The sequence below is a fragment of the Oryza glaberrima genome, chromosome 4, assembly GCF_000147395.1.
Source record: "Oryza glaberrima chromosome 4, OglaRS2, whole genome shotgun sequence".
Lineage (NCBI taxonomy): Eukaryota > Viridiplantae > Streptophyta > Magnoliopsida > Poales > Poaceae > Oryza > Oryza glaberrima.
Window position 1 is genome coordinate 10057880 of NC_068329.1, and position 18751 is coordinate 10076630.

Below are 18751 nucleotides of genomic sequence, written 5' to 3' on the forward strand. Positions count from 1 at the left end.
AGAGGGCGGCCGGAGGAGGGGGAAATGGGCGCGGGAGACCTGGCCGCCTTTAATGGCGCCGGCGAGGTTAGGGGAGAGGTTTCCAAACGAATCCGAGGGAGAGAGGGAGGGAAAAATGGGGGACAAGGGGGAGGGGATCCCGGGGAATAATCCCCCCCCACTTTAATGCACGCGGGGACGGCGGGATACGGCGGAATCGGCGGCGGCGGCGGCGCTTGGCGCGGGCGGGGCGGCGGGAGCGGCGGGAGGAAGGGGATGACGGGTGGGCCCCACCCGTCAGCGAGGGTGGCGGGCAGGCCCGCCTGTCAGCGGCGCGCGCGCTGGGAGGGCCGAGTGGGCCGCGGGGAGGAGGAGGGAGAGGGAGGGAGCTGGGCCGAGCCGGCCCATTAGTGGGGAGAGGATGATTTTTAGGGTTTTTCTTTTTATAAAACCTTTTAACTTTGTTTATTTCTTAATAATTATTATTTGTGCTCTGAAAATTCCACTAAAATTTATTTACACATTTTAGGCTTTTAGGAAATATACAAAAATCCTCCAAGCCCTATTTGACTTTTAACTTTGCACATTTTAATTTTTGAAGGCTTTCACAAGCATTTTAATTATTCTAGGCATAATTTAGAGGATGTATTTTAGGGTCGATTTGGGACGCGACAGTGTAATTGATATAGAAAATTTAATAAAAGTTAAATCCAACCATAACATTTTATTTCTTACACTTACTTTACTATAAATTAATTTAATTATATACCCACCTACTTAAAAAATACCTAAATATTAGAATTTAATTAGAATTTAATATGTTTTAATTCGATTTTATCTGTTTTTTCTTTTTTTGCAACGCAATACTACTTTTGCTATAATTTAAAAGAGTGTAATTAATATTGCATAAAATTTTATATTTCATTAAATTAAATTACAGTTCATTTTCTTCATATAAATAGTTCAAATCAAATTTTAGTCACCATATTATTACCCCGGTGCAACGCACGGGCATTTTCATATATATATATATATATATATATATATATATATATATATATATATATATATATGAACGTGCAAAGGCGCAACCTTTAGACCGGTTGGGGAGTTGGGTGTGCTCCACGGGCTATTGTGAAGCAGTCCCCTCCGCCATAAATGAAACAGGTTTATGGGGAGCCGCGGCTAGTATGGAGCCGAAAGGACGTGGACAAGACACTAGCGCTGAATCATTAGCACTGCTAGCGCTTTGGACGCGTGTCATACATGCCCCGCGCCACCTGGTTAGGCTAAACGTTTCAAGTAGTCCGGTGTCACGCCCAGAAATTCGGCAACCCGAATTTCAAGTTGAATGTGTATTAAAATCTCTATCTAGGTTTCAAGTTGAATGTGTATGGAAATCTCTGTCCAGGACCAGCCAGAGTACACAAAGACAAATTGATACACAGATCCACGTCTTACAAAACTAATAAAATAAGACTTACAAACGCAGTGGAAACAAATAAGCTAAACTTAATCTTCACGATCCAAAGTGTAGCATCTTCCATAATCCACAGGCATCCTCAACGTCCGGAACAGGCCTAATCCTCAAAGAGCTCGCCAACTGAACCAATCTCTGCTTCTGGGGTTGGGGAAAAATAAAGCAAGACTAAGTATCAACCATCGTACTTAGCAAGTTATACCAAGGGGGAGGTATGATGCAAGGGTATTCAAAGGAATGGTTCATAGGATATTTGTAGTAAAAGCAGCATTTATAAATCATAATTTGAAAGAAGTAAAAACAAAATATGTAATTAAGTAGTATTAAACTCATCACTATCCAACGCTAAATCCATGTTGCAACAGGCCCAACCAAAACCATCTGAACTACACCAGTTCTATAAGTCAAATTAATAAGGTGAGACTAGTCACGGTGAGCTGGTTGACTGCCCAATCACCGCGTGCATGGCTATCCGAATAGTTTTACTTTGATCAGAGGTGTACAACTTTACCCACAAGACACAATTCACCGGCATGTGACTGTGCCTAGGCAGACACGTCACCATGTCGAGTGATTGTGACAAGACCCTTCGCATAACTCCCCCTAACCACCCACACCCACTTCAGGTTTCGCCCCCTCCTTTATATCCAAGTTGGGCAGCCCCGTCTTGCACCTTGATTAATCCGAAAGCAGCATAGACCAAAATCCAGGTCCATCCATACTCCATCACGCCTACCGTTGCATTGGTACGTCAGAAAGGGAAAAGTTATACTACAAGTCCAGTGGTTGCCCATTCTTGCTTGTGGTAAGTACGTGTATATCTTCTAGGGACTCCCGAGAACTGGTCCTTAATTGTTATGGGCACCACTTCCAAACAATCATGCATGTACCCATGACCCTTCAATAAAACATATTTTAATTAATTAATTATATACCAAGGTGGTATAACATTATCATGATAATTAAGGACTAAATTATAGTGAATCCCCATTGTGAGCTAATTGATCTAAGCATGGCTAAGCATTCCTAAACCAATCATCTAGTCAAATTAATATTCCAGGCTATAAATGAATCAAGGTATTCAAAAGGCTGACTACGGGTAAATTCCATCCCACATGACATTCTAGAACAATGCAATTTTGAGAGTAAAGCAGGGGATTTTGTAAAATAGGCTCAATATGATCAATGATGTATGTATGACTTGCCTTGCTCTTGAGTTGACTGAACCTCGGCAACCACTTCAAAATAAACTGGATCACCGGAACTGACAGAATCTAAACGACAAATAAAGCACACAAGAAATACAAGCAATAAGGCTACTGAAACAGTAAAAGAAACCAATTTTAATGGGTTCTATACATTTTAAGGATTCACTGCAATTTGAATGGGTTAAAATGGAGCTTGGATTATTTAGATATAAATTTTAGAAGATGCTCTGTGTTATTACTATTAACAGAAAAACCTTAATCATTTGACAAGGACTAATGCACAAAAGGAAAATAAGGTCAAAGGATAGATTGACATGCAAGCGAGCCTCACAAGATACCGACTCAACGAGTCAATTCTACGTTACACGGGATCACCCAAATGATTAGCCGAAACCGGCGAACGGAACCGGCAGCACTAAACGGCTCCAAACTAAAGGACAACTCAACTCGGACGAACGAACGAAGCACGGGGGACACCTCGTTCGAACGAACAAGCGAACGACTCAACAACGGCTGTGGCTAAACTGGTGGGCTAGACACGATTCACGGCAAAGCCCGGGTACAGCAAACAATAGGCCGGTAGGTATTTAGGGATGCACCTACGGTTTTGCGACTCGGCTACCGAGCTACGGAGAGCAAACAAACCACGACGACGATGATGCGGGATAGCGGCAACATTGCACGGTCTGGGGCTGTGGCTAGGCAGCGACGGCACGGCACGGATTAGCAGCGGCATGGCTGTGGCAATGACTCGGCAAGACGCGGCAGCGGCAGGGGCTCAACAACGACTTAGCAAGACGGCTACCGAGTGGTAGCAATGGCACGGCTGAGCCAACAACGTGGCAGCGACGGCAATGCAGCAGCAGCGGCGGCAAAGTGACACGGCACAGCAGCGATGGCACGGCATGGCACGGCATGGCAGCAAGCGGTTCAGCAGCTGCGGAAGCGGCAGCGGCAGGCGCAGCTGCAGCGAGGCACAGCAGCGGCAGAGCGGCGACAACGTGACGGCAAGGCGGCGGCGATGCGACGCACGGCAGCGGCGCGGCGGCTGCGGCAGCAGTAGCGCAACAGCGACGGCGGGAGCAGCGGCTATGGTGCAGCGGCGAGGCGTCTAAGCGGCAAGCAGCAGCACGCGGCTAGGGTTAGGGCGACGGCACAACCGGTAGCGATGAGGGTATAAATGAATGAATTAACTTCTAAAAAGATAAACGTTTTTTTTAGAAAAGTATTCCAAGATTCTTTTAAATCACTATTTAAGAACTTGGAAAGCATGCAAATGAAAATCCAAAATATGAAATTGGGAAAGAAAAACATAGCCTTAAACGTGCCCTTATAACACCTTTGTCCGAGTAAGAGTTCTACTTATATTAGTTAATATTATGGTCACATTTTTAACATAATGATTTCTTTCACCTAGCTACGTGAACAAATAGTACAAATTCTAAATACGACATAACACAATACATCATAATTATTATATAATCAAATTCTTTGGTTTAGCTTAAACAGAGCTAAGTGATGGAAAAACTCAACCCACGGTGCCTAAATTTTCTCTCCCTACATCACACCTTTAATTTGTTTTCATGTTATTAACAAAATTAATCATTATCCATATATGATTTGCTATGTGGCAAAGCAGTAGCGCTACAACGATCATGATCACCTTAGCTACCTCAAATATGATGCTTCGTCATGCGTGTGGAAGGCAATGGTTTAGACATGCATTGTTTAGTGTGCCAAAACGAGAATTTCAAATGCTTTAGTTATTAACAAAAGATAGATTTGATGATATGAATAATGGGTCCACCGATTCATGTGTAAGCGTAAATTAGTTAATACAGATTTTAAACTGCTAATTTAATGGGTACACAATATAATGGATATAATGGTGTAAACTTTATTTTGAAACAATGCATTATTTGAAAGTAATATTCCAAAGTAATAAAAGATAGATCCAATGATTTAAATAATGGGTCCACCGATTTAGGAAGTGTAAATTAGTTAATATAGATGTTAATTGTTAATTTAATAGGTACACAATATAATGGTGTAAACTTTATTGAAAAATAGTGCATTATTTGAAAATAATAGTACAAAGTAGTACATCGGTTTAAGTGGAAATTATCTTAGGTTATTAAGTTAAAGGGTAAAAGTATAATGGTGTAAATTTTATTTTAAAACATTGTAGAGCTAATTTAGTTACCTTTGTTTAAAAGTATAATGGTGTATATTTTTATTTGTAAAATTATAATTATTTAAAATTTTAATATCAATTGTATACATGGAAAAAGAGAAAGGCAACAAAAGAGGACGGTGAGGGAAGCGTACTGTATACCTACTCATGCCGTGGCAGGTGAGGTGAGAGAGGTGGGACCATAGTATTTAGTTTGGTTTAAGATCAATCTAGTGGTTTATGATATTGGATCCACTGATTTAAGTGAAAATTAAGAATTATATGTTTTCTGTTTTCATAAAGAATTATCGGATCTTTTCTAATTTATTAGAATGACACATGGTAGGTTGAGAGTTTCTTTAAGGATTTTGATAGACTTTTAGTATATAATAAATGAGGAAAAGGAAATAATATTTACATCAGAGAATCTATTCTATGCCACTTAGTTTATCACCGTTCAACGATTTGCCACTGACATTATCTTTTTCTACAGTATACCGATGACTTTATCAATTGTTCTACAATATACCATTGGGATGTGCTTCTTTTTAAAATACCCAAAATACCTTAGAGACATACATGGTTAACAATTAATTTATCTCATTAGAAAGTTTAAAAAAATGAAATTTTTTATATGGCCTCCTTACACAACTGAGAAGTATGTACATAAGTTTCAATTTGTTTTTGGTATTTTTGTTTTTTAGAAAACAAATTGTGTGATATATCATAGAGAAATAGCTTACACAAAAGACAATAGCAAAAAATATCTTATGTTGCATATGAAAGATAATTTACATTAAATATTTTATATAGCATATAACAAATAAGTTTTTTAAAAAATAGAAATGAAAAAAATGAAACTTATATACAAACTTTTATACTGTGTAAGGAGGCCACATAAAAGTTTTCATTTTTTTTGAAGTTTCTAACAATATAAATCAACTGATAACCTTATATGTCCATAAGGGTATTTTAGTTATTATTGAAAAATAAGCCCAACCCAGTGGTGTATCGTAGAACAATTGATAAAGTCGCTGGTATATTATAGAAAGAGAAAAAGTTAGAGATAATTGTTGAACTATGACAACTCAATGGTACATAATAGATTCTCTCTATTTACATCAGTCCTCCGCCAAGCTACCTTGATTAAGTAGTGTCCAAGTGGAAAATTGAATGATCGTAATATGCACACTTTGTGCCCAAACGGATTATTCTCTATGCTTCGACAAATACATTTCCTTTTTATAAAAAAAATCTTCTACTATATTGATTAGACCTAATTGTTAAGTTTATTTTTAAAATATTGAATTTATTCATATAATTAAATTGATAGGTAGCTCAAAAATCTAAATCAACCGGTTTAAACAGATTATTTTATTATAGGTATTAATTAAATATTTTAAAAATTAAACTTTAAACAAGTAATCTAAGTAATACTACCTCTATGTTTCATGTTATACAACGCTTAAAAACATAACGAGATTTTCATTTCAACACATAACAAATATACTATCAAAATATTTTTAATAATATATTTAATGAAACTAGTCTGGCGGTGTAAATGTTACTAAACTTTTATATAAATTTGAAAAATTATTAGAAAAAAAACCAAAATGACTTAAATATAAAATGAAACAAATGGAGCATAATATAGTATTTAAAAGAATGTATTCCCTAAATCATAAAATAAATAATCCGTTTAAACAATCCAATAAACAATCCTATATAATTTATATAGTTCATCTCCACTATGTGTATCTCTCTTCTCTCATTAAGCTTTATCAACCTAATTATTTCTAGCCTCTGAATGATAGATATATGGTTCAAATTATCTCTTATTTATTCTCTTATAAAACCATACAATCTCAATTAATTTTAGGCTCAAGATTCATAAGTATCAATTTGTTTTAGTTTTAACAAGCATATTGCATCATATTTGTACATACTATGCAACTTAAATTTCCGTAGCAATGTGGTGGTGGGATATGGTCTTTCATCTAGTTGTACGAATGAATTTTTCTTTCAGTGATAGACGATGTACCCGTCAACAGCAAGACGCCCGCGATGACTTCGTCAATCTGATATGTCGACATAGTCTTTCGAAAATGCTAATAGGGGTAGAGGTGTGTGTGCATAGCGATAAGTGTGCGTGTTTTATAAGCGTATGTGTTTGCACTGTGTTTAGAAAAAAAATGAGTTAGTGCCGCAGACTTTTAGCCAATCGTTGCGAAATCGGCCCAAGCCAACTTATGCTTCGCCATCTCAACTTGTTTCCCTGACCCTTTATTCTAATCGTTGCCCAAGTCTCCTTCAGACTGATGAAGGAGACTTGGGCAACGAGGTACAGGTGACTGAAGGAGACTTGGCGAAGCACAGGTTGATGATGGTGTATTTTGTTAATGATAAGGCTGTGAATGACGTGATACATTAATATCAGTTTTGTAGAATACTAGTACTAACGTACGGCACGAAGAGGAATGGAGGCATTAATAATTGCATCGCCGTGTCGAAACCGGTTTTGGATCGTCTGCCTAGCTTCGTCCCGTGATGGTACGATACAATGATGGTCCTCGCCGCCGACGGTGGCGGTGACTATCCGAAGCTCGTCTGCCACCACCAGCCGCCATGGCTTCCCCGGCAACGCTGCCACCGCCTTGGGCCTCGTCTTGAAGCTTTGGAATTCCATCTTCCTTGCTAGAAACAAGATGTATCAATCGGCAGTAATGCTTGCTGCCTCGAATTTGTAACACGATTACGATGAGCAGAGCAAATCATGCATTTGATTCGACCATTCAGCAAGCAAAGCATGCATTAATTCTATCAGGCAATTCAAAAGTTTACCATTACTAAGGCCCTATTTTTTTCAGCTTGAGATTATTATAATCCAGATTAATAGGAGTAAGCTGAAAGAAACAGACAACTTATTGAAATAGCTTATTATAATCTGGAGCCTAGCTTATTATAATCTGATAAGCACATTTAGGTGAGCTTTTTCTAGATTATTGGGTGAAAAATCACCCACCATGCCACCCCACTCCCTCTTTAGACTTGCAAACCCAATAATCTAGGCTCTAATAATCTAGAAAAAAACAACTAACCGCTTATTCTACTACAGATTATAACAATCTAGTTTATAGTAATCTGACTCAATAATCTAGATTATAATAATCCCAAGCTGAAAGAAATAGGGCCTAAGTACGATGGACTGTCAAGCCACATCGCAAATCAAATGAGATTGTGAACAGAGTTGACAAGAACAAAAGCAACACCCTGGAATACAATCTCCATAGCTACTTCAGTGCCTTCTAACCGTTGAAGAATCTCTACTATTATAAAAATTAAAGATGTTTCTACTGATTTTCGTATATCATCCATGTATGAGTCGGTTTTTAAGTTTGTTCGCTTTTGAAAATACATAAGAAGTCATATAAGAAATCATTTTAAAAAAAAACTGCATGCTCACTTAGATTAGAGTCAGATTCCTAATTGTTTCAAAAAAAATTTGCCAAGACATAGGAAAAAAAAATAGGATATGAGCATCATTCCCACAAGGATCCGAAGGATATCAATAATATCTCAAAATAAAATTCTCATATACTTTTTAGATAAAAAAATCTAACAATAATACGATTAAAATAGCCTTCACCCATTGCAACACATGGCCATGTTTTCTAGTTGAAATAAAAAATTAAACTTAGCAAAATCTATGCTTGGCCCCTGCGAAATTGAAGAACAGCCGAAACAAAGGAGCTTGGGACCCAACTGCGGCTGGTTGCAGACAGACTATAAGTGTCTGCGTCTGCAAAAAATCGAGTCCCCATTTTCGCATATGCCTCCTCGTACACAAAAATCTATTTTTTTACACGACACTCTTAAGCAGCCACATGGGAAAATATGGCTATTTTTTTCAGACGGGCCTCTCAAGGTCCGCTTAGAAGTCCAAGTAGCATCCTCTTCCCTCTCAACGTATTCAAAAAAAAAAAATTGAAACCTTATCTCTGAGTTTCTCTTTCCCTCATCTTCTTCTCACTTCCTCCCCTCCTTAGATTCTCACCTCCTCTCTCTCTCTCCCTCGCGGCAACAGGAGTGGCCAGCGACATATCCCGCGGCGATGACGACGGCGACAATGGGGGTGGCGGGCGACAACGGCGACAGCGGCCAGCTTGCACCGTCGCCGACAGGGAGGCGCGCGGCCGGGAGGGGGCGGGCAACGACCGAGAGTTGACCTAGGCGATGGCCGGGAATAGGCAGAGGTAGCTCGGCGCGACTTTGAGTGACAGCCAGGAGAGGGTGGTGGCGGCGGCTCGGTGTGACCTCAGGCGGTGCCACAGCTACCACCAAGGCGACAACCGGGAGTGGCACCATCCACATCCCCCACCTTGCGCCGCGGACGATGATGAGGAGGAGGAAGCGGCTTGAAGGAGGAGGCGGCTCGATCCGCCACCGCCAACGCTGTTGCCGCCGTGAGGGCCAGATCTGTGCCAACAGCGCCACTGGGATACTAGGGTTTCTTTTTTTTGAGTTTTTTATTTATTTTGTTTTTTATTTTTACGTGCAGACGACGTAAGCACCCGTACACGAAAATTGGATTTTCTCATGTGGGTGCATCACCCGCCCATAAAAATCACGACTTTTGCCGACGCTTTAGGGCATATGTTGTGTTTCGTCCACACGCGAAAATCTTTTTCAGCTATATATATATATGGAAAAACCGTTTCCGTAGTAGTGTGGCAGCACGCGAGCACCTACCGGCAGATGATGAGCTCCGGGCTAGCCGCGGCCGGCACCGGCGACAACGATACAAAAGGCAAAGAAGATTAGAGCAACTCACGAGCTAGGTTGTTTTATCGACTTTCGATTTCGATCGAAGCCAAAGGTACGCTACCAATTTTGGACTTTTATTTTAAAATTTAAAATTACACTTATCGTCAGAAATTCTTGATTAACTTGACTGTTTTGCTACCAATTAATCCTGATGGCTAATGTTAACAATGTTGTGATATGTCGATTTCGGTTAACATTTCCACTTGAGACAGTAAAGCTCATTCAGTGTCGCTTCTGTGTGTTCATAGCTTGTGCCGTGTTAAGGGGTTCTAAATCTATACTTTTTATAAAGTTAAAACCCACTAAGCATAAAGCTCAACATGTAACCATACCGCCTCATCATCCACTAATCTCAACATGCAAACATGTCACTTCATCATCCACTAGTAATAACTACTTATCAAATAGCTCGTGCAAACATGCAATATCATCTATAATTTATTTAATTCTACAAATCAAAATGCAAATAGATCCAATCATCACCTCTCTCATCATTTCCATAATATTTCAACAAATATATACATCCTTTTTTATAATACTTAACATACATTCATCATATATTCCGTATCAAAGCGAAGATATTATTTAGTTTGTTCCATGTTTACTACTAATAAATCCTAGCTTTTCATTTTTTTTCCTTTCTTCCGCTTCTTGCGATATAAATCTTGGCTAACAATATAAATTTCATCTATAATTCTTTACAAAGTCTATTAAATTTATTTCTCTTCAAATATGGCTTAACAAATCAGTTTTATTTGTTGTTAATAATTAACATCATACTTACTCCTTGCTTGATTGTCGATATATATACACACACACTATATATGGCGCTATTGGTGCTACGTATTAAACAACACCTGATACAGCCCCCAACCCCACCCACACACGATCCCCACCATGCCCCCACCAGGTCCATAGTATGCAGTTAATATTTAACTCACCGACGACCAATCTCAATCCCACCCCTGCGCCCCCTCCCCCCACTCCCATAATCCGAGTAAAATTTTTACTTGATGTTATTCAATGTGTGTGTTGTGATTCAACGGTGGTTGCACATTGAACATTTTTTAACTCAACTATACAATGAATTGTTAAATACGAAGCCAGTTATTTTTTAACTGTTAGCGAGATAGCCAATGTGTGTCCTGTGATCCAACAGTGTTTGAACATTGAGTTATTTTTTAACTCGACGTACTAACTTTATCTGGTATATATATTACGGATTCCCATCGTAGAAACCGTCCACCCACTCTTTCCTCTCCCTCTCCACATTTTACGGATCAGCGACGGCTTGTGGTTCCTCCGTGAGAGAAGAGGAACGGCGACGACAATTAGGGGATGAGGAGTGGCGGCGAGGCAGTTCCGGTGACGTCTTGGCGTCGAGGACGAGCGGCGGCGGTGGCGGCGGCGGTTTAGGGACGAGAAGAACTGGCGTCGAGGAGGAGCTGCGGTGGTGGTTCAGGGATGATGAGTGACGAGGCGGATCCGACACGGCATCGGCTGCGGGCACGGTGGCGATGGGCGACTGCGGGCGCGGCGTTGGCGGGCGGGAGGCGCGACGGCTCCACCTCTATCGCCGTGCGGCAGCGGGCGCGACGCCAGCGAATCCAGCTCGGCACGGTTGTGGGCGCGGCAACACCTGGCGAATGCGAGCTGGAGGCGCGGCGGCTCCACCTCCATCGCTGATTGGCGGCGGGCACGATGTTGGTGGATCCGGCACGGCAAGGCTGCGGGAGTGGTAGTATATATGTATGCCATCGAAGGAACGTTGAATGCTATAGGGGCGGTAGTATCTACATCCCATCTGATGATGAAATTTATCCCAACGGAAGCAAGAGTGGGAGTAGAGTCCAGTCACCATAAAATGGCGAGGTTATGTTATTTGATGTCTCTGAAGGGGAAGAAGGGGCTTGTGGCAGCAATTGAGAAGGAAGAGGTGATATAAGAGGATCCATGGGACGAACCGAGAGAAGGCGAAAAGGTAAACCGTTAGACCCCCGAAGCCAAGCAGAAGGAAAAGAAAATGAGTGAGCCGACTGAAGAAGTGGAAAAGTGGGAGGTGCTTCCGGGAAAATTCGTAAACATCAATTGCGGGTAGAAGAAGGGAAAGGGAGATGAGTGTGAGGGAGCCCTTTTGACCATTATTAATGAATTTTTCCATTAGACTTAGCTCTTGAAAAAAGTAATGGAACATGCAGATGGGCAGCAACTCTTCTTTTATATATATATATATATATGTATATATATATATATATATATTAGAAATTAATTAGTAATTCCCGCAGCAAAGCGCGGAGAATTACCTATTTGTATATATGTGAGTGAAGGCACGTTGAACAAGAGTTACTGCAAAGTAAACCTGTCATAAGAATATATTTTTTCCTTGGTTGTTTGAGCATGGGACCGACAGGTCATACTAGATATACTGCCTAACATAAGCGAGACATACAAACATGCCACCTCATCATCCACTAAGCTCAACATGCAAATATGTCACCTCATAATCCACTAGCAATAACTACTTATCAAATAGCTCATGCAAACATGCAATACCATCTATATTTTATTTATTTCTACGAATCAAAATGCAAATAGATCCAATCATCACCTCTCTCATCATTTCCATAATATTTCAACAAATATATACATCATTTTTACAATACTTAACATACATTCATCACATATTCCGTATCAAAGCGAAGATATTATATAGTATGTTTCATGTTTACTACTAATAAATCCTAGCTGTTCATTTCTTTTTTTTCATATCTTCCGCTTCTTGCGATATAAATATTGGCCAACAACATAAATTTCATCTATAATTCTCTATAAAATCTATTAAATTTATTTCTCTTCAAATATGGCTTGACAAATAAGTTTTTTTTGTTGTTGTTAATAATTAACATCATATTTACTACTTGCTCGATTGTATATATATATATATATATATATATATATATATATATATATATATATATATATATATATATATATGAGAAATTAATTAGTAATTCCCGCAGCAAAGCGTGGGGAATTACCTGGTTGTATATATGAGTGAAGACACGTTGAACAAGAGTTACTGCAAACCTGTCGTAAGAATATATTTTTCCCTAGGTTGTTTGTGTATGGGACCGACAGGTCATAACTAAAATACTGCCTAATATAAGCGAAATTTTGTTTCTAACAGTTTGAAGCTGTCCACTAATTTTAATATATCTTTAGAAAAACATTTCAGACTAAGACTATATTTACATGTCATCACCACATCACCGAAACTAATCCAAATCCTTTCCAATGTAGAAAAAAAGTTATTGGATTTTGATAGCTTAGGGTTGAAGAGACTCCACCCTTAAAATATCTTGAGTTTTTTTTTACTCCCGTGAAAATCGAGGTTATAAATAGACTTTAGTTATGAGTTAATTGGACTTTATAACTTCTTAAATATATTTCTGAGGTTTTGATACGGCATACTATCTCCATTTCAAATTTATAGCGTCAATGATTTTTCGCATAACATTTAACATCATCTTATTAAGAAAATAGTAAAAATTAATACGTTAATTTCTTTGATGGTAAGATGAGTCACAACGAAATAAATGATATTTATTTCTTTTATTAAGATAGATGGTGAAATGTTATACGAAAAATCAACAGCATCGTAAAGGAAGTAGCTTTCAGATATTTCCTTAGGTGTGCAAATCACTACAGGCTGATCATGGTAGTAAAATCCACAACTCCACATCCCAGGTCTTAATTAAGCTAAGTCAGTCCACACAATGGTCTACTTCGTAACGGTCAACACTTAATTAACAGACAAGTGCTACTGGGTACAATGATAGAGGAACCAATCGTACACGCTGGCGCATACAAGCTTCATACTTTGACAAGTACGTGATTAATTATTTTGGCTTGAACTGTCATATTCTCACCAAAGATATTACCTTTTTCCCCTAAAAAAAAGATATTACCTTTTAGTTCGGCAATTTTGATGTGTGACGTTCTTTATTACTACGTGTTAGAAGTAAAAAACCCTTATATATACTGTATATTTGTAATGTAAACAGTATAAAGGTGGTGTTCATAATCCATACATTTCTGAAAGCTAGGATAGTCTGACCACCGCCAGAAAGGAAAAGAACATGAACCTCCTCTGTGCAATAGCAATACTCCCGGTGATTCTTGTGGCCTTACTAGATACTATACCGCTGGCAAGTGCATCGTCTCTGATGAATCACAGCCAGCCATCCATGGCAACGCTCGCGAGCTGCCCCAAGAGTTGTGGGCATCTGAGCATCCACTACCCCCTCGGAATCGGAGCAGGCTGCTTCCGGCAGCCTGACTTCAACCTCATCTGCGACAACTCCACTCAGCCTCCAAAGCTCTTCTTGCATGATGGCACCACCCAAGTCGTCGGAGATGTAGATTCCATTATTGGCATGGAAGTAGGATTATCGGATTGGCTCGATGTCAACATTTCTGCCACCATCCCTATGCTACCTGGCATCGTTCATTACAACTATTCTTGGAATCTCGGTTCGTTTTCTATCGGATATGCTTATCTGAACATTACTGGGTGTAACTTCGACACACATATCATTAACCCCGACACCGATACTTCCAAAAGGATCTGCAGGAACAGTTGCCCCAAGGAAGAAATCACAGAAGCAGTGGCTCGACGAAGCTGTAATGGTACTGGATGCTGCACATTTTATATCAACAAAGTTGCTAACTTGCAGCTCCGTTTCGTCCGCCAAGGTGAAGGAATACTTGGAGGGAACTCTACTCGGAACTCCTTATGGAACAGAATCAACATAGCTTGCGAAGGATCAGCCGCTGTCCTGTGGAGCATAATCGATCAACCGACATGTGCTAGTGCAAAGGATAACCGAACGGATTACGCATGTGTGAGCGCCAACAGTACATGCATAGACAGCTTCAATTCTATGGAATATCTTGGCTACCATTGTGGATGCAGCAGTGGCTACATAGGCAATCCTTACGTACTTCATGGATGCACACGTGACGAAGGTGCTTTTTTACATACACATGACAACTTGCAGTTAATCTGTTTGGTTTGCAAAGCTTGCAAATTCGATTTCTGGTTTATTTTCTATGTATCCCACTACTTATTTTTTCTGTCTATTAACTCCAAAGTACTATATTTTGTGATAACTTATCTCGATTCTCAACGGACAAAACAGAGTAGTGTAGCCTTAATTTTAGTAGCTACCAAATCAATCATGTATTTTGATAACATAATTTGGAGTATGATGTGTAGAGGGTCCTCTTTAAGAGGAAATACTAAACTATTTTCCCTTTTGATGCATAAGAGTGATGGTTTTATTTTCCATATTTTTTTATCATATCGAAAATCTTGTAATGAAAAATACACGATGTTTCATAATATTGCACGTGCACATAGATTATTTTACTTGGATACTATTACACATACTAAATCTTCTAGTATTAGACGACATGTGTTAGTTGTTTTAAAATTAATTTCAACAGTGTAGCATCATTAAAAGATTGTGCAGGAAATTAACTCGCATCAATTTTACAAAATGAATAAGATATTTTTAGACAAAATTGTTTACGTTTCCATCTAGAGAACGAATAGGTGTCTTCAGCTAATAGGTAACTTTCATATATAATAACTTTTTAAGTTATCATTTATGGTATAAAAGATGCTTGTTTTTAGTAACTATGAAGAATTGCTAGGTTCTTTTTTCTAAAAAATAATTTGAGCAAGCATGGAAGTTTATTAATCGTTGTAGCTAAAAGTCAATAGCATTACATCAACTATCATTAATTTTGACATGGATATTTTACTCCTGAAGCCATTTGGAGCTCAAGTTTTCGTTGTAGTCTACTAACTTATCCTGGCACTCCAATAGTTCAGTCATGGTTTACAATACTAACTACTAAAAATTACTAGTGATGAAGTTCATAAACTTTGTTCACTGAAATCAGGATATCATCCAGTTCAACAAAAGGCAAACTGCTCCCGACGGTGTGGGAATATCAGCGTTCCATTTCCTTTTGGGCTAGAGGAAGGCTGCGCTGCAAGAAAACTATTTCAACTCAATTGCACAAATGTGACATCTTGTACGCTCCAATTTAACCGCGGTCATGTTGTGACAGACATAGATCTCGCAGAAGGGGTTGTTCGCATCAAACTGCTTATTACCTCAGATTTAGAAGAGCAGGTGTTTGGGATGTACAGATTAGGAGAACCTACCTATATGAAAGTTTTGGAGAAGCAGTGATCTCTGTGCATTGGGCTGCTGCTAATCTAACATGTCAAGAGGCCCAGAAGAACCACTCTCGATATGCATGTGTCAGTGCAAACAGCACATGTTTAGGTGTTGATTCTACTGATGGATATATTGGATATAGGTGCAAATGCATGGATGGTTTTCATGGAAATCCATATGTCGTTAATGGTTGTGAAGGTATGCTACTCTGCATTGCCTTGTTTTTCGTCATCCCCAAGTGTTTTTCATCCACTCCCTAGGGTATTTGGTGTAACTTGTAAGGTATCTTTACATATTCTAGTAATGCATATTTTTATTAATGGATTGAGTTGCACAATGCGGAGTGAGATACAATGTTACTTTTTTTTTTGCAACAAGCAACAAACTTTTTTCTCTAAAATTTGCAAAGTAGACGATCTAATGGGTGCAAAGTTTCTCATAATTAATTGTTATTGGGAGCAAGACTGCCAACGATGATACCGTTTGAATTTTACTATTATGACCATCACCTCTATGTTTGTAATTTTATTCACGTTTCAAACATTGCATTTCAATTTGATGAAGTTCCTTATTCCAGATTTTGACGAGTGCAAGAAAACACCAGGCATTTGCAAAGGCATATGCCACAATTACATTGGGAGTTACCAATGCATGGAGTGCCCAGACAAAACAGAGTATGATGTGACAGCTATGCAGTGTGTTTCAAGAAGAAAACAAAATCTTCTGATAGGTATGTTCTCAATTGTTTTCCACTTCTCAAACTACATGAAAACAAAACACTAATTCGGCGATAAAATCCCTTTAGGTATTGTAATTGGACTTAGTGTTGGATTCACCATTCTACTCTTTGTAATGAGTGGAATGCTTCTTCTTCGGAGATGGAAAAGGGACATTCAAAGACAATTACGAAGAAATTACTTTCGAAAAAATCAAGGTCTTCTATTAGAACAACTAATATCATCTGATGAAAATGTGAGCGATAAGACAAAAATTTTCTCCTTAGAAGAGCTTGAAAAGGCGACAAATAATTTCGACCCCACACGTATCCTCGGACATGGAGGGCATGGCATGGTATACAAAGGAATCTTATGTGATCAACGTGTGGTAGCCATAAAAAAGTCAAAGATAATTAGCAAGATGAAATTGATAATTTTATCAATGAGGTTGCTATCCTCTCTCAAATAAATCATCCTAATATTGTAAGACTTTTTGGATGTTGTCTTGAAACTGAGGTCCCACTACTTGTCTATGACTTTATTCCAAATGGTTCATTATTTGGACTTCTCCATGCTCATGCAAGTAGTAGTTTTCGGTTATCTTGGGATGACTGTTTAAGAATTGCCACTGAGGTAGCAGGAGCACTCTGTTATCTTCATTCAGCAGCTTCAATATCAGTCTTTCATCGTGATGTGAAGTCAGCTAACATACTTTTAGATGCAAACTACACAGCTAAAGTTTCAGATTTTGGTGCTTCGAGATTGGTTCCCATTAATGAAACCCATGTTGTTACAAATGTACAAGGCACCTTTGGCTACTTAGATCCAGAATACTACCACACCGGGTAATTGAACGAGAAGAGCGACGTATACAGCTTTGGAGTCGTACTTGTTGAGCTACTCCTTAGGAAGGAACCTATTTTAACAAGTGAGACTTGCTTGAAGCAAAACTTGTCCAACTACTTTCTTTGGGAAAGAAAAGTGAGGCCGATTAGGGACATAGTGGCTGGTCAAATTCTTGAGGAAACAACCGAAGAAGAGATTAACAATGTTGCCTCTCTTGCGGAAGATTGCTTGAGTCTACGACGGGATGAAAGACCTACTATGAAGCAAGTTGAGTTGGCACTACAGTTTCTGCTAAACAAAAGGTTGAATTCATGCCGTACTGTTCAAGCAAACAAGAAAAAGATGGAACCCTTTATTATGACAAAAGTCCAACATATTACTGAGAATTCAAATGTTGAATTTCTGAGCAATAAAGCAATTATATCGTCCTATCAACCTGGCTTGGAGCACGAGTTTATGTCATCTGCCACTATACCACGCTAGATTTATTCAGTTTCCAGTTCTGTGCTACGCCATGATGCCTGTTGTTTCTCTTGACAATGTGAAATAATGTACCTTCAAAATACTGCACGTTTTAATTTGAAGTGCACTTGTAATAAGGCAAAATATTGTGTAAAGTGTTATATAATTTTATAAACTTATTCCGGTGGAATAGACATGAATACTCAACTTCTCATGGATGAGATTTCCTATATAAAATGTGTTTAATTGCTTCAGCAATTAATATGTGACATCTCTATGGAGAAGACGACTGTCTGGACTGGAACCGATGGACCTCCAAGGTAATAATATGTTTATCCACATGGTCCATGTCCAAGTATGAGATGCATCATGCATCGTATATCTGTGAATTTCTGGTTCTCAATTCTTCCTTATATTCTATCTATACGTACTTGGTACAACATATTTAGTATATTTTCGGAATATATTTGATCGAACTGAAGATGTCAGATGATTCAATCCTAACTTAATTTATACTATGTTAATTAATATCTTAATTTATACTATGTTAATTAATATATCCGATAAGTATTATATCCGGTATTTTATTTTTTTGAAAAGAAGAACAGTTTAGAATACTAAGGAGGACGGATTCGAACTCAGGCCAGTAAGCTGCTCCTGTCAGCTCCCTGCCAGCTGAGCTAGCTGTTGTTCTCATTTTGATCCTGGTTCACCACAGATCAGCGGCTTCGGTGCCTCGTGGCGAGCACAAAGCACGGTGGGTTTAGGCGTCACGGTGCTGCGACGGGACAGCAAGCGTCGGTGGCAGA

General features: G+C 39.0%; 1 pseudogene; it reads left to right on the forward strand.

Annotated features, from left to right (window-relative positions):
• The first annotated feature begins 13746 nt into the window (after positions 1 to 13746).
• Positions 13747 to 17534, forward strand: LOC127770024 (uncharacterized; annotated as a pseudogene).
• The last annotated feature ends 1217 nt before the right edge of the window (positions 17535 to 18751 follow it).